We start from the raw sequence: 27,517 nt of genomic DNA, 5'->3' as shown, positions 1-27,517 counted from the left end.
ACTGACCCTCTGACTGTGCAGCACTCCCTCAGTACTAACCCTCTGATGGTGCAGCACTCCCTCAGTACTGACCCTCCGACAGTGCGACGCTCCCTCAATACTGATCCTCTGACAGTGTAGCACTCCCTCAGCACTAATCCACTGACAGTGCGGCAGTCCCTCAGTACTGACCCTCTGACAGTGCAGCACTCCCTCAGGACTCCAGTCAGCCTCGATTGTTATGCCCTAGTCTCTGGGGTGAGACCTGATGAGCAACTTTCTGACTTAATGACCTTCAACAACCCTCTCTCTGTAACGTCTGCCTCTACTAAACCATCCAATATTTCTGCCGTCCTTCATTTCTGGCCTCTTTCTCAACCCTAGTTTCTCTGTTTGGCGACAGCTGTTTAAGCGACCTTGTCCCTAAACTCTGGATTCCCCTCCATAATTGTTTCCACCTCCCTAACTCTCTTTTCTGATTTACAATGCTGCACACAACCTATCTCTTTGAAGAAGGTTTTGCTCACCTCTCCTAATACCTTGCATCCTACAGCAGTGCCATAGGCTGTTTTAAGTACATAAAAGGAGCTATATAAATGTAAGTTGGCTGTTTTTATCATTGTAGAACCAAAATCTCCTCTGAGGCTTAGTGTTCTTTTTGGCTGAGGTACAAGCAACCTTATCACCCTTAGTGGATCTCGTGAATCTTCACCCATTTTTGAAGTTTCACTGTTGCCTGAGTCTTTTCTTGAAATAAAAGTCAATAGTTCAAATTGGATTTCCCAAACGTTAACCGTGTGGTTGACAGGGATTTTAGCAATCGGGGGAATGCGGCATTCTTAATGCTGTTACATTCAAACTGAAAGGCATTTGTCTGCAATGTCATTACTGTCATTAAGGATCACTGCCTAATGGACTCCTGATATCGAGTGATGTTCTGTGTGTCAGTACAGCCCTGCATGAAGCCCTGCATGAAAGCAGCAACTAAATCACTTCTAGTAATGGCTTTATCGCTTGTGGGCTATCTGTGGACAATGCACCTCTATCAATGGAACCTGCCTGTTAAATTGAAAGATCCCAGTCACAACCAGGGGTAATAATAGAGCTCTTAGGTGGACTGAAACATAGCAATGATCTGTGCTCTAAGAGTTTTACCTTGACCAATGACCAGAGTGAATAAAATGCGAAATCAGTGAGGTTTCTTGCACAAACCTCGTCTGCATTCAGAGCACAAGGAACATCAGAACCTTACCTCTGTAACCATTATTCATCCAACTATTGTACAAGATTATTGTGGGAATGATCAGTAACATTAAAATTGGTTCATCCTGTACCAGTTTAGCCAGTATAACTATTCCATATTATGAGCAGCATGCATGCCCTCATCCTTCGCTGGGATAAATAAACCACTGCTGAAAGTGTGAAACAAAAATAAAAAGTGCTTGAAAATCTCAATGGGTTTGACAGTGTCAGTGGAGAGAGAAACAAAACTAACATTTCAAGTCCAATAGACATTACCAGCTCAATGGAGCTCCTCCACTTGTTCAGGTTCACCTGAAACAGAGCAGCGTATATCAAAATTGACGGGTTAACACCTGTTTCATATGTCTTTTGTGCAAGTGGATTGTGAATAGTGTTACCACTCTTTTTAATCTCCTCTCGTTCAGACAGGACAGATGTGTTTTAATTTCTCTTTGGCACACTTACTCGTAAACTTAGTTAACTAGATCAAAAATGATTCAGTTCAAAATCATTTTCCTTGAGTCAAAAGAAAGGATTTTTATTATCTATTAGACTGTGAAAAATATAATAAAGACATGATATTAAACATGAACAGAAGCCCAGGTAAAATGCTGTGAAGGACCAAATGGTCTCTTTTTATGTGGTAAACATCCCATGATTCTCCATGTTGTACAGATTCCATGAGAAGTCTTGGTGTTTAATGTTGGTACTTGTAAAATATCCTATTTCTCCTAGAACAGTGGGGGAAAGTCAGTCCTCCTCACCTTGAAGAATTTTCAGTCCACTATCCTCTGTAAAGGAATTTCACTCATATCATTCATCCATTAACATGTAAAACGTTAAGTATGAGGTTAGTGGGTGTAATTGTTTTTTATGACCTGGTCGTAAACCTGAGAAACCTTCTTCACGTAGCAGTTTAAGGGGATGTTGAGGCACAGAGGTAGTGTCCATACCTCTGAGCCAGAAAGCCTGGATAGAAGTCCCACCTGTTCCAGCGGTGTGTGATAATATCTCAATTCATATTGATTAGAGAATAGCAATACTTTGCACTTCCTTGAAAGCACATCGCAGCATGACTACAGTGTATACGGACTCACCCTCTGAACCCTACTCTCATAGAAGTGACACCTTTCAAATGAGTTGTAAAACCAAGGTCATAGAGTCAAAGAGTCAGACAGACATAGAGACATTGAGTCATAGAGTCATAGAGTCATAGAGCTGTGCAGCATGGAAACAGACCCTTCGGTCCAACTCGTCCATGCTGACCAGGTATCTTAATCTAGTCCCATTTACCAGCTTTTGGCCCATACCCCTCTAAACCCTTCCTATTCATATAACCATGCAGATGCCTTTTAAATGTTGTAATTGTACCAGCCTCCATCACTTCCTGTGGCAGCTCATTCCATACATGCACCACCCTCTGCTTGAAAAAGTTGCCCCTTAGGTCCCTTTTAAGTCTTTCCTATCTCACCTTAAGCCTATGCCCTCTAGTTTTGGACTCTGCTACCCTGGGAAAAAGACCTTGGCTATTCATCCTATCCATGCCCTTCATGATTTTATGAACTTCTACAAGGTCACCCTTCAGCCTCCAATGAATAGCGAAAATAGCCCCAACCTATTCAGCCTCTCCCTACAGCTCAAACCATGGCAACATCCTTGTAACCTTTTCTGAACCCTTTCAATTTTCACAACATGCTTCCCATAATAGGGCAACCAGAATTGAACTCAGTATTCCAAAAGTGACCTAACCAATGTCCTGTACAGCCATAACATGACCTCCCAACTCCTATACTCAATGCACTGACCAATAGAGACAAACATATCAAATGCCTTCTTCACTACCTTGTCTATCTGTGACTTTCAAGGAAATCTCTATTGGTCTTGGACTCAAAGTGTCAATTCTGTTTCTCTCTCTCCTCAGAGGCTGCCAGAGCTGCTGAGTTTCTCCAGGGCTTTCTGCATTTGTTCCCATCTGCATCCTCTCAGATGGATGTAAAAGGTGGAGCTGTTTTGAAGAAGAATCGCAAAGTTATCCCTGGATAATATTTATCCCTCAACAACTAATACCCATTATCCAGTCTTTATCCCATTAAACTTTGCAGTGCACAAATTAGCTCCTGTGTCCCCTAAACAACAACATTGACTGCATCTTATTTCACTTATTTAATTGGTTCTAAAGAATTTTAGGATATCCTGATGTGATGAAGAACGATGGATAAATTCAAGACTTTCTTTCATTTCTTTGCATCGTCAAGTCAACCAGCAGCAATTTCAATGAAAGTGTTATTTCTCTTATTATATTTTGTTGCCTGTAAATAGCTCTCAATTAATGGCATGTGGCCAGCACAGCATGGCAGGGCAGAGCAAGGGAGCTGAGGTCTTTGTCCTACTTCACTGAGTACAAATGATGACACTGAGTAAGCCTTGGAGCAGTATTTAACATTCTCGGTGGGTGACTCAGTAATGGTGCAAAAGAGATGCTGTTTGATATGTGCAGTCATCTCCATTAATGGTATCATAAGCTGCACCATGGTAGCTGTCAGAATCACATTGTAATGATGGGACTCATGCAGGATAATGAGAGTATCCATGACCTGCAGTTTCGGTGGAGTAAAAGGAACAAAGCTGCTGTCTTCATTCGGTCGCACAATAGGTCATTATTTTTATTTATGTTTATTTCGACTTGGAAAGATGCCAGATGTCGTACCAGGCCAGGAATGGGGCAGATTAAATGCCAAGCCATGTTTGTCTTGTCTGCTCACAATTGCAATTATTAAGCATGTCCATTGAGACGTTGCCACCTACAGCTCCCTCCCAACTGGATTAGGACTCTGGTCTGATTGCTGCACTTTGTCCCAGTCCACAGAGTTCAGTTTGTCTTGAGCAAAGGACCCTTACAGGCAGGTGCAGTGGTCTCTCCCCTCCGTTCCTTCATCAATCTATGTGCAGTTCTGGAATTCCCTCACTAAGGGCATTGTGTGTCTACCAACAACACATAAGCTGCTGCAGTTCAAGAAGAAAGCTCACCAACGCCTTCTCAAGGGGTAACTAGGGATAGACAATAAACACTGGTCCAAACAGTTACATCCACATCCATGAGAAAGTAACAAAAATGGAATGAAGCAACAAGAGGAGGCCACTTGGTGCCCCAATCCTGTGCAAGCGTTCAATTCAAGACATTGGTGAGGTCACTTTTGGAATACTGCATTCATTTCTGGTCTCCCTAGTATAAGAAGGATTTTGTGAAATTTGAAAGGGTTCAGAAGACATTTACAAGTATGTTGCCAGGCTTGCAGTGTTTAAGCTATAGGGAGAGACTGAATAGGCTGGGGCTATTTTTCCTAGAGTGTTGGAAGCTGAGGGGTGACATTATAGAGGCTTATAAAATCATGAGGGGCATAATTAGGGTGAATATCCAAGGTCCTTTCTCTGGGGTGGAGGAGTCCAAAACTAGAGGCATAGGGTTAAGTTGAGAAGGGCAACATTTAAAAGAGACCTAAGGGGTAACTTTTTCATGCAGAGGATGGTGCATGTATGGAATGAGCTGCCAGAGGAAGTGGTGGAGGTGGTTACAATTACAACATTTAAAAGGCATCTGGATGGGTGCATGAATAGGAAGGATTTAGAGGGATACGGGCCAAATGCTGGCAAATGGGATTAGATTAATTTAGGATATCTGGTCAGCATGGATAAGCTGGACCAAATGGTCTGTTTCCATGCTGTTCAGCTCTATGACTCAAAGAATCTAAGGAAGAAGGCATAATTTATATATTGCCTTTCATGTCCACAGCAATGATATCTTGTGGCCCAGTGGTAGTGTGGCTATACTTCATTCACCTTAGGTTGCACAAGAGGACATGATTTTGCTCATTAATGGGATGTAGGCGTTGTGGCTGGCCAGCATTTATTGACTGTCTGTAGTTGCCCTTGAAAAGGTGGTGGTGAGCTGCCTTCTTGAACCACTGCAATCCATGTGGTGTAGGTTGGCCCACAATGTCCTTAGGGAGGGAGGTCTAGTGTTTTGATCCAGCAGCTGAAGGAATAGTAATATATTTTGAAGTCAGGATGGTGAGTGGCTTGGAGGGGAACTTGCAGGTAATTGTCTTCCCATGTATCTGCTGCCTTTGTCCTTCTAGATGCAAATGGTCATGGGTTTGGAAGGAGCAGTCTGAGGATCTTTGGTGAATTTCTGTATCTTGTAGATAGTATATACTGATGCTACTGAGTGTCAATGGTAGAGGGAGTGGATATTTGTGGATGTGATAACAATCAAGTGGGCTGCTTTGTCCTGGATGGTGTCAGGCTTCCTGAGTGTTGTTGGAGCTGCCCCCATCCAGGTAAGTGGGGAGTATTTCATCACACACCTGACTTGTGCCTTGTAGATGGTGGACAGGCTTTGGATAGTCAGAGGTGAGTAACTCATTGTAGTATTTGAAGCGTTTAGATCTGCTCTTGTTGCCACTGTGTTTATTTAGTTAGTCCAGATCAGCTCCTGGTCAGTGCTAATCTCCAGGATATTGATAATGCGGATTCAGTGATGATAACACCATTAAATATCAAGCCTAATGGTTAGATTGTCTTTCATTGGAGATGGTCATTGCTTGACACTTGTGTGGCACGAATGTTACTTGCAACTTGTCAGCTCAAGCCTGGATATTGTCCAGGTCTGGCTACATTTGGACATGGATTGTTTCAGTATCTGAGAAGTTGTGAATGGTGCTGAACATTGTGCAATCATTGGCAAACGTCCCCTTCTGACCTTATGATGGATGGAAGATCATTGATGAAGCAGCTGAAGATGGTTGGGCCTAGGAAACTACACTGAGGAACTCTTGGAGCTGAGATGGCTGATCTCCAACAACCACAACTTACATCCGATGTGCCAGTTATGTCTCCAACTGGTGGAAAGTTGGTCCCCTGATACCCAATGACTCCGTGAACCCATAGTCGGTCGAACGTTGCCCTGATATCAAGGGCTGTCACCCTCACCTCACTTCTGGAATTCTGTTCTTTTGTCCATGTTTAAACTAAGGCTGTAATGAGATCAGGAGCTGAGTGGCCCTGGCGGAACCCAAACTGGGCATCACTGAGCAGGTTATTGCTGAGCAGGTGCTGCTTGATAACACTATTGATGACACCTTCCATCATTTTACTGATGATCGAGAGGAGACTGATGGGGCAGTAATTGGTTGGGTTGGATTTTGTGTACAGGACATAATTGGACAATTTGCCAGGTAGGTACCAGTATTGTAACTGTATTGAAACAGTTTGGCTCCGGGTGTGCAGGTTCTGGAACTCAGGTCATCAGGATTAATGTCAGAATGTTGTCAAGGCCCATGGCCTTTATGGTATCTACTGCCTTCGAAGGTTTCGTTGTGTGATGTGGGTGAATCAAATTGGCTGAAGACTGACATCTGTGATGATGAGAAGCTCTGAGGATGTTGGTGTAGGAGAAGTTAAATGAAATGAACATACAAATATGTGCTTTAGGGAGCAGGTATAGGCTACTCAGCCCTTGAAACTGCTCAGCCATTCATTAAGCTCGTTGCTGATCTTACTATGACAGCAATCCACTTTCTGGCTTATTCCAATAACTGCTGAGTCAATAATGTGGTTTAACAGGTTAATCATCAACCTGTCCATCATATTTCCATTCCTCCCCATTAGTACTCCAAACGGAAAAATTGTGTGTTAATCACCATTGAAAGAAAATTGATCTCAATGCCAGTGACAATAATTGGTCAATTCTATTTGTTAGCAGGACATAAGTGAGCCAGATGGGTTTGTACAACAATCCCAATCAATTTGAAATCATGTCCCCAGAGCATTCATCTCTGACTTATTAGTGCCATTATCACTGAACCGTGAACTCCCCTGTTAGTAAAAGGGAGCAATGTGTTCAGGACACTGATCACTAAAGCCACCCTTGTCTGGCTAAACCATACGGTTGTTCTCTCAATAGAAAGAGATAACAGGTGGTAAGTTAAGCTGAGGGTCACCATGCCTCAGGCCAGGGGAGAGATTGCAAAGGAGAATCCTTTATAGTAACCTCAGCCATTGCAGCAATTGACCTGGTGCTGTTGGCATCACTCTGCATCACAAACCAGCTGTCCATCCAACTGATCAGTACCTATGGAGTCACACCTCAAAAAGGAGTCAGCGCTGGAAGGTTGAGTGTGGAAGAAAACGGAATACCATTTCTCTATTGAAGGATGTTGTGTGAGCATGTGATGCCATCCAGCACCAAAATGTAGTTGGATAAATTGCTGCTATCATTGTTCTAACAAGCAGAAGCTATTGTCTTGAACAAGATGTCATTCATTGCTTATTGTGATCGGGTCCAAGGGATTAGTAAAAAATAGATGTTTCTCAGACAACTGGAAAGTCTAACATATCATGTCTGTCCTCTTCAATATTTTAGGATGCTCTGTCTATCCCCAACAAGGTCCCTATGACATCCTCAGATTGGGTGGAGAGTAATGCAGTCTTCAGTATTAATCCTTTCTGTACCATTACTTTAAACAATAGGGACAACATGGCTTGAGTGTAGCCATCAATGGACATCATCAACAACACACATTAAGCAAATATTACAGAGCAGAAATTATCCAGGAGCAGTCGAGTTTGCCCATGAAGACCATCTCTCATGCCCTCGACTTATTGTCCTTATTTCCATCCTGGAGTCTCAGCGGTGAGTAGGCATGGGCACAGAGTCAGAACTGAGCTCCTGGAGAGAACCATCCAAATAATAAACTTGAGAAACTTGTAAAGTTTGCCTAAGTCTCCATTAATTTGACAGGATGCTGTGATGCAGTTACAAAGGTTTCACTGCTGGTCTGTCAAGGTTTTATTAAAAGGTTGGATACATATTTTAGGTGTTTGTGGTTCCCCAGGAGAAAGGAGGATTGATAGCTCGAGCGCATCTGTCTCTCCTTGTGTATGGGTTCCTGAGGTTTTAGTATTGTGGAAATAGGATTGCAATCCTTCCTTGAAAGAAAATATTTTACACAATTGTCTATGTTTATGTTTTGCTCTTGTCACAAGGCTTCCATATAAGACCCAAAGACTGAGATTTTCAATTGCTCAAGTGTGTAAGGACAGTGTGGGCACACTTTGCAAAAAGTGTTCCTAAATTCCAAGCTTCCGTGACAGGCTACAGTTTTCAAACAGAGAACACGCAGAACTGGAAAGCCAATAAACCGCACACCTCCAATTAACTTGCCGTGAGGCTCTTTGAAGAGCTTGTTTACAGGCTGAAAATGGAACAAAAAAACATTCTCAAAGGCAAGAGTGGAAGAGTGAAGTGTCTGGGGCAAGTTAGTAGATAGCTGATGGAGCGCAGTGGGGAGCCATTCTGAAATTGTTGAAAAATTTTGCTAATACTAAAAGGGAAGTTTAAACTGAGCTCACATGAAGTAGCACAAAGTCACCATCGCTTGAGCAGAGCAACTTGGGAACCAGATGCATGAGCCATTCGGCCCTTCTTTTGACCAATGCGATGCTTGCCCTCTCCTCTCTTGACTGCTCTATTTCATCAGACAACAGCAAGCCTCGTCTTAGCTGCTACCTGCTCTTGGCAATCACTCTCCAAAACCCCTTCTGACCTCCAGAAATTACCACACCACAGTTTGAGTGCCAAACTGATCTCTGGCCCAATTCTGGCTTTTTGAGTATCAATAATCACTAAAATTGACAAGGCGAGGACCTCAAGTGATCCTAGGGGGAGACAATGGCCAAGTGGTATTATTGCTGGACTGTTAATTCAGAGACCCAGATAAAGTTCTGGATCCAGGTTTGAATCCTGCCACGGCAGGTGGTGGAGTTTGAATTCAATAAAATATCTAGAATTTAGAATCTAATGATGACCATGAATCCATTGCTGATTGTCAGGAAAAAAACCATCTAGTTCACTAATGTCCTTTAGGGAAGGAAACTGCCATCCTTACCTGGTCTGGCCTATATGTGACTCCAGACCGACAGCAATGTGGTTAACTCTTAAATGCCCTCAGCGCAATAAATGCTGCCTAGCTAGTGATGCCCTCATTCCATGAATAAATAAAACAAAGATTCCTGGACCCTGAATGAAAATGCAGTCACGTTAGCTTTTGCCCCTAAAAGCTCTCTCATTTATTATACAAAATTCCTTTCATCTGAGGAGAGCAACACCATGTGTTGCATTAGAGTGAGCTTGAATACATTTTGTAATACATAACCTCTACCAGCTTTGAACTGGAACTATCCTCAGAAGATTAAAGGATTTCAATTAAGTTTAAGAGCTTGTCCCCTGGCTTGACATGAGGATTAATATTCCACAGAATGTGTAAGATTCTCTTTTATCTTACAGACTATTTGCACATAGGAACACGGACGTGTTGAAATATTAAGGCAGTCGATTTCTGACCACATTTCAATTCTTGTAGTATTGTTATTCTTTCCATTTACAGGCCAGTTGTGAAAAATCAAACCTTCCGAGCAAGAGGCTGGTTTGGTTTTTCTTTGCTTGCTGTTGCACTAGCGCATGGTTACGTTCTTAGACTTTTTGAATCTTGTCACACCGGGAAATCATCTCACCTTTCACTGGGGGACTCTGCAGCCTCTGGGATATGATGATACTATGGATTTGAGAGGTGTATTTTGTCCTGTTTTCTTTCTATGAAGAAATTTTGAGACAGAAGTGGAGGGGGTCTTTTCAAACTCTAAAAGACACTCTACGAGGGTAAGAGTCTTGCTTCAGCAGTAGCACTTCTTTATTCAAGCTTGCTGTCAATTACAGCAGGGAGGGCTCCAAGACACAGTCTCACAGGATCGTCAGGGAGACTCTGAACATGTCGGACAATCCCCGACTTTTTATGGCTTTACAAAGCATGAGTAATTTCTAACTATGTCATCGCCGGCCATGTGTCTGTCTCGCTTTGTTCTCCATCGTCTGTTTTTCTGATCCTTGATCCTGATATGGCCTAATATTATTATGTTATCAGGTTAACATGGTTGAAGATCTATCTCCTGCATTAACCATGTCAATGTTCCTATTTCGTTTGCTAACAAGGGGCATTGTTTTCATGCGAGATAGAGCGCCATTACCTGCTTGTGGATATCAACTTCCCTGTTATTTCGTTATACTTGTGTAACGATCTTGTTGCTGTGTCAGCCCAAGTGGGTGTACTATCTTGGTCTCGTGGTTTGTAATTTATCTAACAAAATGCTGATGAGTTCGTTTGGGCCTGTTTAGCTGCCTTCTTTCTTATTCATTTCGTTGGTGTCTCTATCCCTTCCCTCTCTCCCTGGTATGGCCTAAGCTACATACGGGTTTGTGTATAATATCATGAAGGCTTAGGGTTAGATGATGGTCGGGGGGGGGCTCCTTCAAGAAGTACTGAGCAATCTGTTCAAAGCCAATAAATTAAACCGCTTGTGAGGCCTTGGTTTTTTTTTTATTAAAGTTGAAACAATAAAAGCAGCCAGATTGGATCACAGAATCAGGAATTTTTTTAGTTTTAGCCTTCAGTAGCAGTTCCTGGTGTCTTGGAGCTACATGTGGAAGCTATTATTCGTCTCTCTGTTACAGCTAAAACCTGGGGTTGTCTTCCTGCTGCTAGAATTACATTTGAGACAAGCTGTTTTACTGAATTTGCCTTTGCCAGGGGTGTGTTTATGGAATGTTGTTATATTGGAACAGTTAGTTAGTATTAGTTTATATATATAAATAAGTTTGATAGAGTTACAGTTAAGGCAATTCTTTTATTTTTTGTCTTGTTTTATTTTAAATACTTTAACTGCAGTGTAAAAAGAAAGTGTCTTTTGCTTAATGTCGAGTAGTTTGACCAATCAAATTGTATCTGTAATGCAACGCCTTACACTTGTCTTTAAAATAAGAAAAAGTTAGGCTCTACATTATCGTCTTTATATATTTTGAGGGGGTTTGGTTTGGGCCATAACAGGGGCTCAGCATTGAATTCAATAACTTTAGAGCCTGATTATGTCCTTCTCTGTTTTTTGCCCACCCCCTCACCCTGGTCCTGTTATGACATGTGTCGCTTTCAGCACTGCCTACCCCTTCTGTCATACACTTTCACTCTCATTGTCACTTATTTAGCTTCTCTTCTGTCCTGGCTTTCTATCAACAACTCCCTTCTCTGTCTAGCCCTTTCATTCTTTGGGATCTGCCTCCATCTATCCACTCCTTCCCCCCAACAACCATCTTCACCTTAAATATTACATTGACCTTGGTGCTATCAGTTCAGATGAAGAGTCGCTGGATTCGAAACATTTCTCTCTCTAGATGCTACCAAACCTGCTGAGTTTCTCCAACAATTTGTGTTTTTGATATTTCAACTCTCTGCTCTTTTTTTAAAAGCTTAGAAAATAAAAAAAAACTCTGTCAAGAATTTATCCAGTTGTATTTCATAAGTTCCTGTTGTATCTGCTTTCACCGGCCTTTCATGCATTACGTTCCAAATAACAAAAAGCCACTGCTTAAATTTCTCACCAGCTGCCCTCTGGCTTCTACAATTGTCATGAATTTGTGTAGTCTGATTACAAAGTCTCCTGCCCGTGGAAACTGCTTCTGTCAACGTACTCTGGTAAAAACCACCCACCTGCATTGAATTTCATGTTAACCTCTGATCTATCTCTTTGACCGCTAACGTTTCTGATGTCTTCACTTAACTGAAGTCCCTAATGAACAGAATTAACCATACAGGTCTGTCTGCAAGTCTAGAGAAGAGAGAAAGAGAGACAGACAGACAGAACTCACATTTCACGTTGAATATGACTCTTCTTCAGTTCTTTGCTATTCAGCTCAAAGCATAAGCTCTGTTTCTCTCTCCCCAGATGCTACCAGACCTGCTGAACATTTTCAACACTTTCTGTTTTGATTTCAGCACCTGCATTATTTAATTTTTATTGTAATTCTCTAATTCCTCTTACCTTTTTGAGTCAGCTCTTCCCCTTCCCAAGGTCTCATTCTCCTTGGCACTATGTAATTTATTTCATTCCTGTTCCTGGGTCAAAATCCTGAAAATCCCTTCCTACCAGTACGTTGAGTGTACCTAAACCACATGGTCTTCGTTGGTTCAAGAGGTGGATTACTATTCTTTCTTCAGGGCTAATAACGATCGGCACAGCCAATGGCATTCCGTAAAAGAGTGAAACAAAACAATCCTTGCTAAAATCCTCGCTAGAATTGGACTTAATGGTTCAATATAATTTTCTTGCTTCTGTATCACATGCCACCCTTTATAAAACTAAGGACCCCGTATGCTTTTCTAACAAGTCTTATCAACTTTTCCTGCCATCTTCAGTTTACAGAAGATCATAAGCCAGATGGAAGGACTGTTGCTTTACCTAGTAGATACAAACATGATTGTGTTACATGCATGATTCATTTTTCCAGCAATGGCTCAATCAATCCTGAGAGTTTGATGGAGACTGTTATATGACACAGTCACTGATTAAGAGGAATCAGAGCTGAAGGAGTATATAAATAAAAAATATATATCATCACTTTCATACTCAAGGAGCTGAGCTGGTGATTTGCCTCAAGTTTTCAACTTTTCCTTAACTGAGGAACATTCATCCCATAAATCCTTAGTGCGATAGTTCATTGGAGCTGCTCACACAACTGAGCCAGAGAGTTGTGGGTTCAAGCCTCATGCTCCAGATACCAGTTCAGTGCAGAGGGAATGATACACTGTTTCAGCTCTCAGACTATGTATTATTGGCAGTGGTGTTTGAAAGAAGAAAACATGTCAATTACTTAATATGATACCTCCTCACACCCCCCCCCCCCCCCCCTCACCCCCCAACCAATTTTCTCCACAGTTGACCAATCACGCAATTATGGATTTAGCCATATTGCATTTCACTCTATCCCATCTAACCTCAATTTCTGGCTTCATGAATGCATTCCATCTGGATGTTCTCTGTCAGAATGCAAACTGTTTGGATATGGAACAAGGATAGATCTCTTGCTTGAGGATTGTTAACCCTGGTTTTGATCCACTGATCATTTCTCCACTAAAAGATGTTCCTACAGATTCTAAGATAACACTGTGTGAAACTGGAAAAACACAGCAGGCCAGGCAGCATCAGAGGAGTAGGAAAGTTGACGTTTTGGGTCAGGACCCTTTTTCATAAAAGGGGCCCAACCCAAAACGTCAGCTTTCCAGATCCTCTGATGCTGCCTGGCCTGCTGTGTACCTCCAGCTTCACACAGTGTTATCTCAGACTCCAGCATCAGTAGTTCTCACTATCTCTTCTTACAGATTCTGTTGTTGGTCCATTACGGTACCTGGAGGATCTTCAACCTCCTGAATTCCCTTGGCACAGGAACTCTTCTCTGCTAGTTTTGGTAGTCACTATATAATATTCTCTGGTGGACCTCTAATCTTGTGAATTTCTATTATGGAATACAGCTGTACTAGTATTTTATTCATTGAAAACAAAAAAATGCTGCTGATCGACAGCAGGTCAGGCAGCATCCGTGGAGAAAAAGCAAGCTAATGTTTCGTGTCTAAATGACTCTTCATCAGAGTTGACGTCACTCCACATCTGACCTTCTTTGATGTCCAGCATCTTCTGTTTTCAGTACAGATTCCAACATCTACAGTAATTTGCTCCTATCGAATTCATTGCTGGATTTTGGATCAGACAATTTATTTTTTTCGAATTGGAAAAGGTAGTGTTCTTTTGACAGTATCCTGCATGCTTAGACCAGGCAGTTTCTTTCTCTTGACCATGTACACGATCTGAGGAAATTGGTCTCACTCTCATGTGCAGCTTATCTCCCTCAGGTTGTTGATCTGACTGAGAATCTTCATTTTCCCTTGCGGTCATTTGACTGGTGAAGTACATGTTTTCAGACTCTCAATCGTGCTACTGAATGTTTGTTGCTTAGCCAGCATTATCTCCGTCACTGGCACTGATGTCTGTTTGTTCAGCAGACTCTTGTGAAGTCTGGACAGTTAAAGACTCACTGATGAGCTAGTGGGTAGTTCTGCTCAATCTTGTTCTCAGTTTTATTTTCTGACAAACATTGTTGTCGGCAAGTGATGAGAGGGGCGGTTTTCAAACCAGATGTTCCTATGTAATCCCAGATTTCCCAAACTGATGTGAGATCTTTAATTTCTTAAGACCCCTGACCATCATACCACTGATTGAGCCCTGGTTGTACACTTCACAACGCCTAAATATCACCAATACTATCTACAAGATGCACTGCAGAAATTCATCAAAGCTCTTCGGACAGCACCTTCCAAACCCACGACCACTTCCATCTAGAAGGACAAGGGCATCAGACATATGGGAACACCACCACCTCCAAGTTCCCCTCCAAGCCACTCACCATCCTGACTTGGAAATATATCGCCGTTCCTTCACTGTCACTGGGTCAAAATCCTGGAATCCCCTCCCTAATAGCATTGTGGGTCAACCCACAGCAGGAGGACTGCAGCAGTTCAAGAAGGCAGCTCACCACCACCTTCTCAAGGGCAACTAGGGATGGGCAATAAATGCTGGCTCAGGCAGCGACACCCACATCCCACAAATGAATAAATAAAAAAAAATTTCCAGTACTTCTTCTTGAAGGGAGGCACGGATGATAATTAGCCTAATCTAATCTCTGCCCCTTGACATTCAATCATGTCACCATCACTGAATCCCCAATACCAACATTCTGGGGTTTACCATTGACTAGAACCTGAACTGGACTAGCCACATAAACACAATGGCTACAAGAGCAGATCAGAGGCTAGGAATTCAGCAGTGAGTAACTCAACTTCTGATTCCTCAAAGCCTGTCTATCATCTAGAAGGCACGAATCAGGAGTGTGATGGAATACTCCTCACTTGCCTGGATGGATGTAGCTCCAACAAACACTGAAGAAATTCAACACCATCCAGGCCAAAGCAGCCCACTTTGGTTGGCATCACATCCACAAACATCCACTCCTTCCGTCACAGACGCTCGTTAGCAGCAGTGTGTACAAGATGCCACCGCAGATTTTCACCAATTTTTTTCCAACAGCACCTTCCAAACCCATGACCACTCCCATCTAGAGGGACAAAGACAACAGATACATGGGAACACCACCCCCTTCAAGATCCGGTCCCAGCCACTCACCATCCTGACTTGGAAATATATTGCCGATCCTTCACTGTTGCTGGGTCAAAACCTTGGAATTCCCTCCCTAACAACAGTGTGAGTCAACCCACAGCACATAGTCTGCAACAGTTTAAGAAAGCAGCTCACCACCACCTTTTCAAGGACAAATGGGGATTGGCAATAAATGCTGGCCAGCCAGCGAATGAGTAAGAAAAAATCTTAAACATGCACTACTACTTATTACAAATAAATCAATTCTAACCACAGACATACCAAACACGAATTATCAAAATAATTCTAGCAGCTAAACCTCCTTCTTAAAACCCTACGCACTTGCGAACAGACACAAAGAAACAGACATGGCTATTACAGATGGAGGAGAAAATGTTGGGAAAACACAGTTCCAAATGCATCAGTCCACAGGATTCGATAAGGTGTCCCTTTTGCTTCTTCCAAATATTTCTGATCGCTGATCCTCATCTCCAAGCCCAATTCAGTTCTTTTTTGAAGCCACAGGGCAAGGGTTTACACATTAATTGTTCAGTTTCTCAATTACTGGTTAAAGGGAACATTTTATAGCAAACGAACAGAGAGAATAGCTCAATGATTTTTAAGTTTTGGTTACACCACTGCAGAGAGCGGAAATTGTCTCTTGCAATCCGGATAGTATTGTTCACACACACTCTCTCTCTGCCTCCCCAGAGGGCAATCAGAGTTGTCGTTATGCTGATGACCCTTGACCTCCACAACTCATTATGTTCTCATTGAAAATACAATCAACAGCCTGTCTCTAGGCAAAGCTTGTTGTGCACACACACCTACATTCAGTGCTGCTGAGCTTCAAACATTGTCCCCCAATGCTTGAACGTAAGCACAAATCAAAAAGGGTTTCAGTAACTTGTTTTCTTGAAAGCGAGTAACTTGAAATCTCCGACAGATTTCCTTATATGTCTTAAGTTGTTTTACTGAATGCTCCTCTAAATATGAGAGCATTGTGTCTCTATAGAGTCATAGAGCTGTACAGGACTGAAACAGACACCTCAGTCTGACTCATCCATGCCGACCAGAGATCCTAAACAAATCTAGTCTCATTTGCCAGCATTTGGAGCATATCTTTCTAAACCCTTCCTATTCATGTACCCATCCAGATGCCTTTTAAATGTTTTTTAATTGTACCAGCCTCCCCCATTTCCTCTGGGAGCTCATTCCACGCACACACCACCCTCTGTGGGAAAAAGCTACTCCTTAGGTCCCTTTTAAATCTTTCCCCTCTCACCTTAAACCTGCGCCCTCTAGTTTTTGACTTCCCTACTCTGGGAAAAAGACGGTGGCTATTCACCGTATCCATGCCCATCATGATTTTATAAACTTCTATGAGGCCACCCCTCAGCCTCCAATGCCCCAGGGAAAATAGCCCCAGTCTAACAAGCCTCTCCCAAGAGCTCAAACCCTGTAACACTGGCAACATCCTTGTAAATCTTTCCTGAGCCCTTTCAGGTCTCACAACATCTTTCCTATAACAGGGAGACCAGAAATGAACACAGTATTCCAAAAGTAGCCTAACCAATGTCCTATTCAGCTGCAACATGACCTTAACAGTATTTCTGTGTTGACTAGTCAAATTGTAAGCAAAGAGTCCATCTCTCCTTCTACCTCACTCTCATCATCTCTGTCATTGTCAACTGCTCTGACTACCTGAGATATTTATTTCTCCTTCCCTGTGATGATATCACATCAATACGTTCATATGGCATTATTGATTCCTTATCCTAGGATTAGGATTCTCTATCAGGTAAATTGGCTCACTGACCTTTCTAACTACTTTGTACAGACCAGTGAAGTTCACTTTTCAAAGGTTCGCTTTTCAAAGGCAACATTAGCAATGCCAAGTCTTGAAACATTCTAGTTTTATCATGCTTGTCTGTCCTTTCCTTCATTTTCTTTTGACCTGTAAAATGTTTAAATGCTTTTACCTACTCCTGTTAGTTTTTTGAGAAACATGAGCACATAATCCAACATTGACAACTTGACTTTTTTTGTCGTAATAACTTTTCCTGAATCAATTGTAATGAGCCTCTTATCTTGTGGTCATAGATCAATTTGAATGGAATAAACTCAGTGAATTCATCTGAGGAATCTCCGGTAGCAAACAGTGAGAAATCTAATCCTTTCTTCCAATCCTGTGGGTATTCGTGACACTATGTCTTAATCATGGTTTCCAGAATCTGATGGTATCTCTTCAAATCTCCCTGTGTCTGCAGATGCTTTGCAGTTGAAATCAGTGCAAACTGCTGATAATGCCCTGGAAACCCTTTGATGTAAACTTAGAGCCTTGATAAGATTGTATGACAATCAATAGACCAAAACAAGTAAAAAACTGAGTTAGTTTTTCCGCTACGACCACAGCTCCAATGGTTCTTAAAAGTCTAACTTCTTGAACAAAAACAGAAACTCCTGGAGAAACTCAACAGGTCTGGTAATATCTGTGGAGTGAGAAAAACAGAATGAATGGTTCAATCCAGTATCATTCTTCTTCAGAAGTGAATTTGTTTCAGATTTCCAGTATCCTCTGTATTTTGCTTTCAAGATAAACTTGGAGTCACGTTTAACCTTGAGCAACTGTCGTTGGTCAAAATTCAGAGGAGGTCAAATGGAATTAATTCTTCCTAAATTAAAGGAATAATTCCCAAAAATAACAATCTTATAAACTCTCTGTTTGTAACTCTGTGTGGAGAGAGAAAAACACAGTTGATGGACGTCATTTTAACATTGTACAAATACGTCACTTTTGAATAAATTAAAATCGCACGCAATATTTCAAGTTACAACAAAATCTTTCACCAAAGCTCTGCCTGACCTACTGAATAGTCCCAGCACCTTTTATTTTAACTTCCGAATTGCAGTATTTGCTGTATTTGTGAGGCAGTGCAGGCATCAGAACAAAATGGCTATTCACTGACAATGAATCAGGCATTATTGGTACATACAGTTCTGAGGAAGGGTCACCAGACCCGAAACGTTAACTCTGTTTTTTTCCTTCACAGATGCTGCCAGACCTGCTGAGCTTCTCCAGCAACTTTGTTTTTTCCATGGGTAGAATTAGGAAAATTTCAAAAATTTGGAACATAGTAGTGAAAGGTGAGGTATCAGGGGATCAGTGAAGGAATGTGGCTTTGTGTACAGAGAGACATAGTAACAGGAGTGAGCCTTTCAAACCACCTCACCTGTTCCCCACCCCCATTCAATACGATCATGGTTAATTGAATATTTCAATGGCTTTTACTCCCCCTGTCACCGTCACCCTGAACACTGCTGGTAATCAGAAATGTATCAATCTCTACCTTAAACATACTCATAGACTTAGCTTCCATGGCACTCTGTAGTAGGGAATTCCAAAGACTCCCAACCCCATGAATAAAATAGAACCTCCTCATCTTGAATTTGTGACATTCCCCTTATTTTTAAAATACAACTCCTGCTTTGAGGAGTAATTATTTTACTCACACCTACCATCTGTTTCCCTTCAAGTATTTTATATTTTTGTAAAATATTTTATACTTTATATGTTTCAATGACATCACCACTCATTTTTTGATACTCCAGAGAATGCAGCCCCCAGTTTGCCCAATCTGTCTTCACGGGACAATCCCACCATCCCAGAAATAAGCCCTGGAAACCTTTGTTGCAGTTCCTATATAGCAATAATTTATGTCCTGAGATAGGGAGACCAAAACAACACGCAGTACAACAGATGCAGCCTAACCACGCTCCAGTACAATTGAAGCAAGATTTGAATACTCCTGTATTCAAATTGTCTTGTGATAAAGGTTGCTGTTCCTGCATATTAGCTTTCAGTGACTTATTAACAAGGACACCTAGGCCGCTTTGTACAACTACATTTTCCAACCTCTCACCATTTAAGAAATACTCTGCACATTTGTTTATCCTTTCAAAGTGGACATCCTTACATTTTCCACATTATATTCCATTTGCTATGTTCTTGTCTTTCACTAAGCTTGTTCAAATCCTTCTAAAGTCACTTTACATCTTCCTCGCCGTACAGTACCAGGCTTATCATAAGTTTGAGAAAATGCTTAAGAATTGACAGAGTGCATTTTTGTTGTCAGCAGTGCACAAAGATTTAAAGTCCGCAAGCACTCTTTTCTAACCTCCACCTTTCTGTATGATTCCCCTTTGACCTGCTAGACTTGCTGTCAACCATTTTAATTCCTCTGATTTGATTGCAATTGTAGCAAGTAAACACATTGCCCGGGTTAATGAAAATATTAATTTCTTGCTAGAAACTTGTTTTAATTCTGCAGGTGTCCCCCTCATTTCTGAGAGGATATGTTTGTGCATTGGGCAGTCAGGGTGGTGTTACCCATACCATGTTTACACTCCAATTAATATTAAGTAGCCTCGTTGTGCCACATTACAGTAAAATATTTTGTCTATAACTGTACCTTACTGTTGAAGTTGGTTTGCACATTTTCTTCAGTGAGGAAACAAACATTTCAAGTGTAAGCATCTTGCACAGTTGGTTCATTTTGGCATGTGACCGACATCCTTATGAAATAAACTGACAGTTTTCCAAATTAAATAAGCTCCATGAGCCATTTGAAGACGATTGAGTGGCTTTTTTTGTTAAAATTATTGTCAGTTATTTTAGGCGAGTGGTAGATCAGACCAGTTGGAGTCTGCTGGTGGAAAGCAAATGAAGAAAACAATAGATTGATCCAAAATTTCCTAATGAGGCAAAGCATGCTTCATGTCATGTGGGATAAAGAGGAAGTCATCCTCTGAGAGGCTTGCACCCTTACCTGTACTGCTGTCAAATTCCCCAGACCATGACGTTGTATAAAACATTTAGTACCTGAAAGGGTTAACTGGCATTACTGACAAGCTCCGTCCATCACCATATAGCATACAGCTCCTGGGCGGGGTTCCACTGGCCAACCAGTTCTGTGTTTATTGCCAAGTTAGTATGAGAATGTTTCAGTAGCAGTAATGTGCACTGACTCTTAGGTGTAGCCTGAGGTCTTATAATGGAGTCTTATGTATCTCAGATGTTTCTTTTATTCATTCATGGGACATGGACATTGCAGGCGAGGCCAGCATTTATTGCCCATCCCTAATTGCCCAGAGGGCAGTTAAGAGCCAACCACATTGCAATGGGTCTGGAGTCACATGTAGGCCAGACCAGGTAAGGATGGCATTTTCCTTCCCTAAAAGGGCATTAGTGAAACAGACGGGTTTCTCGAACAATCAACAATGAACATAGAACATAGAACATTACAGCGCAGTACAGGCCCTTCGGCCCTCAATGTTGCGCCGACCTGTGAAACCAATCTGAAGCCCATCTAACCTAAACTATTCCATTATCATCCATATGTTTATCCAATGACCATTTAAATGCCCTTAAAGTGGGCGAGTCTACTATTTTTGCAGGCAGGGCATTCCCACGCCCTTACTACTCTCCGAGTAAAGAACCTACCTCTGACATCTGTCTTATATCTATCACCCCTCAATTTAAAGCTATGTCCCCTCGTGCTAGCCATCACCATCCGAGGAAAAAGGCTCCCACTGTCCACCCTATCTAATCCTCTGATCATCTTGTATGTCTCTATCAAGTCACCTCTTAACCTTCTTCTCTCTAACAAAAACAGCCTCAAAACCCTCAGCCTTTCCTCATAAGACCTTCCCTCCATACCAGGCAACATCCTGGTAAATCTCCTCTGCACCCTTTCCAATGCTTCCACATCCTTCCTATAATGCGGTGACCAGAACTGTAGGCAATACTCCAAGTGCGGCCGCACCAGAGTTTTGTACAGCTGCAACATGACCTCATGGCTCCGAAACTCAATCCCTCTACCAATAAAACCTAACATACTGTACGCCTTCTTAATAACGCTATCAACCTGGGTGGCAACTTTCAGTGACCTATGCACATGGACAACGAGATCTTTCTGCTCATCCACACTACCAAGAATCTTACCATTAGCCCAGTACTCTGTATTCCTATGGATTCATGATCATCATTAGACTCTTAATTCCAGTTTTTTTTGTAAAAATTGGATTCAAGTTCCACTGTCTGCCGTGGCGGGATTCAAACACGGCTCCCCAGAACATTAGCTGGGTCTCTAGAGTAACGGTCCAGGTGATAATACAACTGGGCCATCACCTCCCCCTAAGTCATATTAAAACTAGCCATGAAATATTATGCAATCAATTTTTGAACCCATCTTCTGCTGAAGACTTTGTGTAGTAACCCTTCCTACACAGTGGAGAAATGTTTCCCTCATCCAGACCCTAAACATTTGGAATTAACATGTATCCAGCTTTTGAGATTCAAATGGGAAATCCTGGATGCTTGAGATCTGGATAATGGGGACTTGTCTGGTGTTAGTTATTAGAAGAGAATAAGGGATCAGATATTTACTAAAGCCAGTTCAAGACTTGCTTTATCGTTAGAGACAGAATCACCCATTGTGGCAAGGTATACTGGTATTTTTGAGCAAACCCGGTGCCTCGTTTTTAAAATGCTCATTCATCTTGTGTTGAGTTCTCTCAGATATCATGACTATTTCTCATGCAACCACCATATCCAAGTCCATTCCCTGTGCCTGGGAGATGGGATGAGTAACTGAGATTAACACTGACAAGAGGTTTTAATGAAGGGTATCTATCCAAGGTATCTCAGATGCTTCCATTAAATATGATCAGAACATAAACCTTGCTGATCAAGGGGCAGATTTTGCAATGTATACCACTTGGACCTCTCACTGAAACTGTTGAAAGTTTGTTGCCAAGACTACTTCTCATCCCTAAAGTCATACTTGCTGAACAATGTCTCTGTTTTAAATGTGTGTTCACATAGCACCTTTCCCGGCCGCTGGATGTTCCAAAGTGCATCAAACCTGATGCAACACTTTGGACATACAGTCACTGTTGCAATGTTGGAAACGTGGCAGCCAACTTTGTGCACAGCAAGCTCCCACACACACACAGCAATGTGATAATGACAAGATAGGGTGGTTCAGTGACATTAATCAAGGAATAAATATTGGCTGATAGTGATTGCAACAAGGTCAGTCAGGTGGACCTCATAGAAAGTGAGTTCATGACTGGGGCTGTTAATCTGGTCCAATCAGGGAGCCCTGGCTGACAGATAAAAACAGGAGTGTCAGAGGTTCTGTTCACTCCGAGAGCTGGCTCTGAGGGAGCTGGATCAGTGTCAAGGACTCTCCATGTGTAAATAAAGGGTAACTTGGTGACGGGGTACTGGCCTTTGTGGAGTTATTTCAGCGAGGGGAATAAGTCCATTACACTTCTTTGCAATGGTGCTACAGGATCCTTCACATCCCACTAGAAGACGTACAGGACCTTGTTTTAATGTGTCAGATGACAGGGGAGGCAATGGCCTAGTGGTATTATCACTGGGCTGTTAATCCACAGACCCAGATAACATTTTGGGGACCTGGGTTCAAATCCTGCCACAGCAGATGGTGGAATTTGAATTCCATTAAAAAAAAAATCTGGAATTAAGAATGTAATGACCATGAATCCAGTGTTGATTGTCAGGGGAAAAATCCATCTGGTTCACTAATGTCCTTAAGGGAAGGAAACTGCCGTCCTTATCGGCTCTGGCCTACATGTGACTCCAGACCCACAGCGATGTGGTTGACTCTGAACTACCCTCCGGGCAATTAGGGATGGGCAATAAATGCTGCCTAGCCAGAAACACCCTCATCCCGTAAATGAATAAAAAAAAAATGAAAGGTGTCACCTCTGATACAGTACCACAATGGATCAGCTGAGTTTTTGTGCTAAACTCTCTAAACTTGGTCTTGAATCTATAACGGTCTGATTCAGAAGCAAGGTTACAGCATACTGGGCTATTACTGTATCACCTGTATCATTTATGGGATAATAATGCCACTGGAAATTCCTTAGTGACCCAGCAACAGTTTCAATTTATTATTTTTCAAGTGAAATTGCAGGAAATTACTTTAGACACCTGCTGGGAGATTTATAAGAGATTTCATTACCTTGCTAAATTAGTCATCACTTTATTATAGGATTTAAGGAATTAATTTGAAAAGTGGCTTGTGGCTGGGACATTTCAATTCATGTGAGAACTCTGACAGATTTGTTTGTGGAACTGAAGCGATCGTCGGAGAGCAGAAGCAAAATCATTTTTCCTTCCTGAAATGTGGTTTCAAATTCTATTGATTCCGTTCACCCAGTAAATCGAATAAAAAGGATCAAGTCATGCTCTTGGCAGGTCTTCACAGTCTCAAAAACAGCCAAAGACCCTGGCTCAGGTTGAGCAGGGCTGTTGAATACAAGTAGTACATTAGATGCTTGGCATTATAAAGACAGGAGTATAATACATAATCAAGAAAGTTACGCCAAAACTTCATAAACAAATAAATCTTTATTGTTGGCGTTAATAATAATGCTTCCTTTTCAGGGTTTTGTTAATGCAGAGGTTGGGTGCCTTGTTTCCCATATTACAACAGTGACTTGACTTAATTAGCTATAAAGCAATTTTGGACATCCTATGGCAGTGAAAGGGGCTATACAAATGAACCAAGGTCTTTCTTTCTCATATGAATCAATGATCTCAATGATGAAGGTCAGATTAAGGGCAGATAAACCAGGAACCATTGGCTCAGCGTTAGAACACTGGTTTTCTCTATACCTGTAATTGAAGGATGTAGGGAAAGCTGATGGAAACTAATTTTAACTTCCATGGTCAGACAAAGAGGGGTGACAGTGAATTGGAAGTCGACCTTAAATGTCATGAGATCTTGTCCTCTATCAACGATTGTCAGCTTGTGACAAAAGCAAAAATTACTTCAGAGACTTAAAAAGACAGCCTAGAATCTCCGATAAACTCTGTTATAGAGAAGAGCACAAGAAGAATAGAACAAAGAATGTGAAAAGTGAGAACATCTTACACTTTTATTCTGCCTTTCATGACCTCAGTGATTTCAGACTGTGATAGACAGATTTTTCATCAGTAAAGGAATCCAAGGTTATGAGGAAAAGGCAGGAAAGTGGAGTTGAGGATTATCAAACCAGCCATAATCTCATTGAATAGGAAGTAGACTCAATGGGTCAAATACCATACTTCAGTTCCTATGCCTTGTGGTCGAATCAAATACTTCTCAACTGTTACCACTGCTGTGATGTAGGAAACGAAGCAACCACTTTGTCCACAGTAAGGTCCCACAAAGTAATAATGTTGTAATCACCAAGATGTTCCTTTGATGGGTACATAGACTCCAGCGAAAACTCTATTGTTTGATATTCACATCACACTGAGAGTGCAGACTGGTTTAACATGTCATTTGAAACATGGCCCCTTCAACAGTGCAGTCCTTCCTTCATACTTCGCTGGATTGGCAATTTCAATCAGGTTCTCAGGTCCTGGAAATTGAACCTAAAACCTTCTGACCCAGAGATGACAATGTTATGCTTGATGTCCAAACGTACAGGATGATTTAGTCAAGACATGGAAGGCACAAAGAAAATAAAGTTCAGAGAAGTAATGGAGAGAATAGTATCTGCCTCTGTGTTCGAAGAGTATTCCTTTAAACCCAATTACAGTACAAATGAGATTAAAATCATTTGCAACAATGAATCAAAACAAACCCAACTCAAAGATAAATCCAATAGATAGGCTAGCTCACACTGGTTTTAAACTGAAACAACACCAGAAACAGCTGATGAAACTCAGCAGCTCCAACAGGATCTGTAAGGAAAAAGCAGGGTTAATGTTTCAGGTCCAGTCTTGGGTCACTCCACAGGGGCTGCGGAGTTTCTTCAGGAATTTCTGCTTTTGTCTCAGATTTGCAGCGTCCACATTTCTTTGTTTTATTTTGGTGTTAAATTATAACCTTGAGCTATACTACTGTTGCTACTTCTGATCAAAGTTAGACATTGTGAGCTGCCAAAGTTCACTGTATGACAGCTCATTATATTTTGAACGAGGCATTCATTTATAAAATTCCAAACACGTCTTAGCAAGTGGTGAAAGCTTATTCAAGGGGCTAAATTTGTTCATAACGGAAGCTAATGAAATGTGTTGATGTAACAATGACCTTCACAGTAAAATGTAAGCAAGATATTAGATGGGTATTATCAAACCAAGTGAAGAACTGTACTGTTGTGTTCACCACACAGTGTGTTTAGCCCCTATATCTGACAAAGGACTGTGAGTCGACTCTTAATAGTAATATGAAATGATCTTTATTGAATTATAGATTTGATGTAATTAATTCACAGAATTGAGGTAATCACCTGCATAGTAACAGTTAGCTTGTAGACTTAGGTAGTTTCAATGTTAGCACACATAAAAATAGTGTATCAATAGGGTGCCTTTTTAATAGGCACGTGGAGACCATGAATTGAGTGAGGTCTCTGTGCTCTTTGCAACAGTTCTCTTTGCCACCAGGCGAATTTGACAGTGAGGCTTGTGTGTTGCTTCTGGTGATGATGACGATCCTAATAAAGTAGATCCTAATTATGTATCGTGTGGTCTTCATGGGATACATGGAGCAGTCCCTTTTCCACTGTTACACCGGCACTATCCCCCACCTCTTCCTCCGCTACATTGATGACTGTATTGGCGCTGCCTCGTGCTCCCATTCGGAGCTTGAACAGTTCATCAACTTTACTAACACCTTTCACCCCGATCTCAAATCCACCTGGACCATCTCCGATACTTCCCTCCCCTTCCTGGGCCTCTCTGTCTCCATTTCTGGTAACTGCCTCAACACCAACATCTATTTCAAACTCACCGACTCCCACAGCTACCTGGACTACACCTCCTCTCACCCACCTTCCTGCAAGAATGTGACCGCCTACTCCCAATTTCTTCTGCCTTTGCCACATCTGCTTCCAAGATGGAGTGTTCCACCACCAGGCATCCCAGCTGTCTTCTTATTTCAAGAACCATAAAATCTCCCCTCTGTTGATCAAAAATGCCCTCAACTGCATCTCTTGCATTTCCTGCACTTCTGCCCTCACACTCCCTTCCCCCCAACAAAAATAAAGACAGAATCTCCCTGGTCCTCACATATCACACCACCAACCTCCACATCCAACGTATCATTCTCCGCCACTTCCGCCACCTACAATCTGACCCCACAACCAAAGATATATTTCCCTCCCCACCCCTTCCTGCCTTTTGTAGGGACCACTCACTCCACAATTTCCTCGTCCACTCCACACTCCCCACTAACCCCACCATCCCGGCACCTTTCCCTGCAACCGCAGGAAGTGCTACACCTGCCTCTACACCTCCCCCCTCACCTCCACACAAGACCCCGAGCAAACTTTTCATATCTGACAGGAGTTCACCTGTACATCCTCCAACCAGGTCTACTGTATCTGCTGCTCCTGATGTGGCCTCCTCTACATCAGTGAGACCAAGCGCAGACTCGGGGACGGTTTCTTGGAGCATCTGTGCTCTGTACATGATAATCAACCTTCGTATCGCGAATCATTTTAACTCCTCCTCCCACTCCCTTGGTGACATGCCATTCCTAGGCTGTTCCAGTGCCACAATAACGCCACATGCAGACTGGAGGAGCAAAACCTCATATCCCACCTCGGGAGCCTACAGCCCAAAGGTCTGAACATAGAATTCACCAGTTTCAAAATTTCAACCCCCACCCCCAGCTTCATTCAATGTCCAACCCACCTCTCATCCCCACCTCCTTGACCTGATACAACCTGTCCATCCTCTCTCCCACTTATCCACCCCACCCTTCCCACTGACTAATCCCCACTACCCCCTACATGAATCCACCTATGACCACCCAACCCACCTTCCCCCAGCCCCACACATCCTTCCTCCTACCGCCTTGATCTGACACAACCTGTCCGTGTTCTTTCCCACCTATCCACCTTACCCATCCCAGTGACCAATCCCCACCACTCCCTACCTGCATTCACCTCTCACCATCCCACCTTCCTTTCTCCAGCCCCACTCCTCCTCCCTCTATTTATTTCCCAGCTCCCTTTCCCTTCCCCAGATCTGAAGAAGGGTTCCAACCCAAAATGTCAGCTTTCCTGCTCCTCTGACGCTGCCTCACCTGCTGTGTTCCTCCAGCTCCACACTGTGTTATTTCCTGCTCCTCTGATGCTGCCTGACCTGCTGTGTTCCTCCAGCTCCACACTGTGT

General features: G+C 42.2%; 1 long non-coding RNA gene across 1 annotated transcript in view; it reads right to left on the bottom strand.

Annotated features, from left to right (window-relative positions):
• Positions 1 to 1,732: 1,732 nt before the first annotated feature.
• Positions 1,733 to 27,517, bottom strand: part of LOC125484378 — a 66,385-nt gene continuing 40,600 nt past the window's right edge. The window contains exons 4-5 of the long non-coding RNA XR_007263200.1: positions 19,785 to 20,018; positions 1,733 to 2,012 (exon numbers count right to left, since the gene is read on the bottom strand). This is a non-coding gene — a long non-coding RNA (uncharacterized LOC125484378). The remainder of the gene's footprint in view (positions 2,013 to 19,784; positions 20,019 to 27,517) is intronic.

The sequence above is a fragment of the Rhincodon typus genome, chromosome 11 (assembly GCF_021869965.1).
Source record: "Rhincodon typus isolate 14 chromosome 11, sRhiTyp1.1, whole genome shotgun sequence".
NCBI lineage: Eukaryota > Metazoa > Chordata > Chondrichthyes > Orectolobiformes > Rhincodontidae > Rhincodon > Rhincodon typus.
Note: the sequence above shows the minus strand (reverse complement) of the source record. Positions and strands in the feature narration are given on the sequence as shown.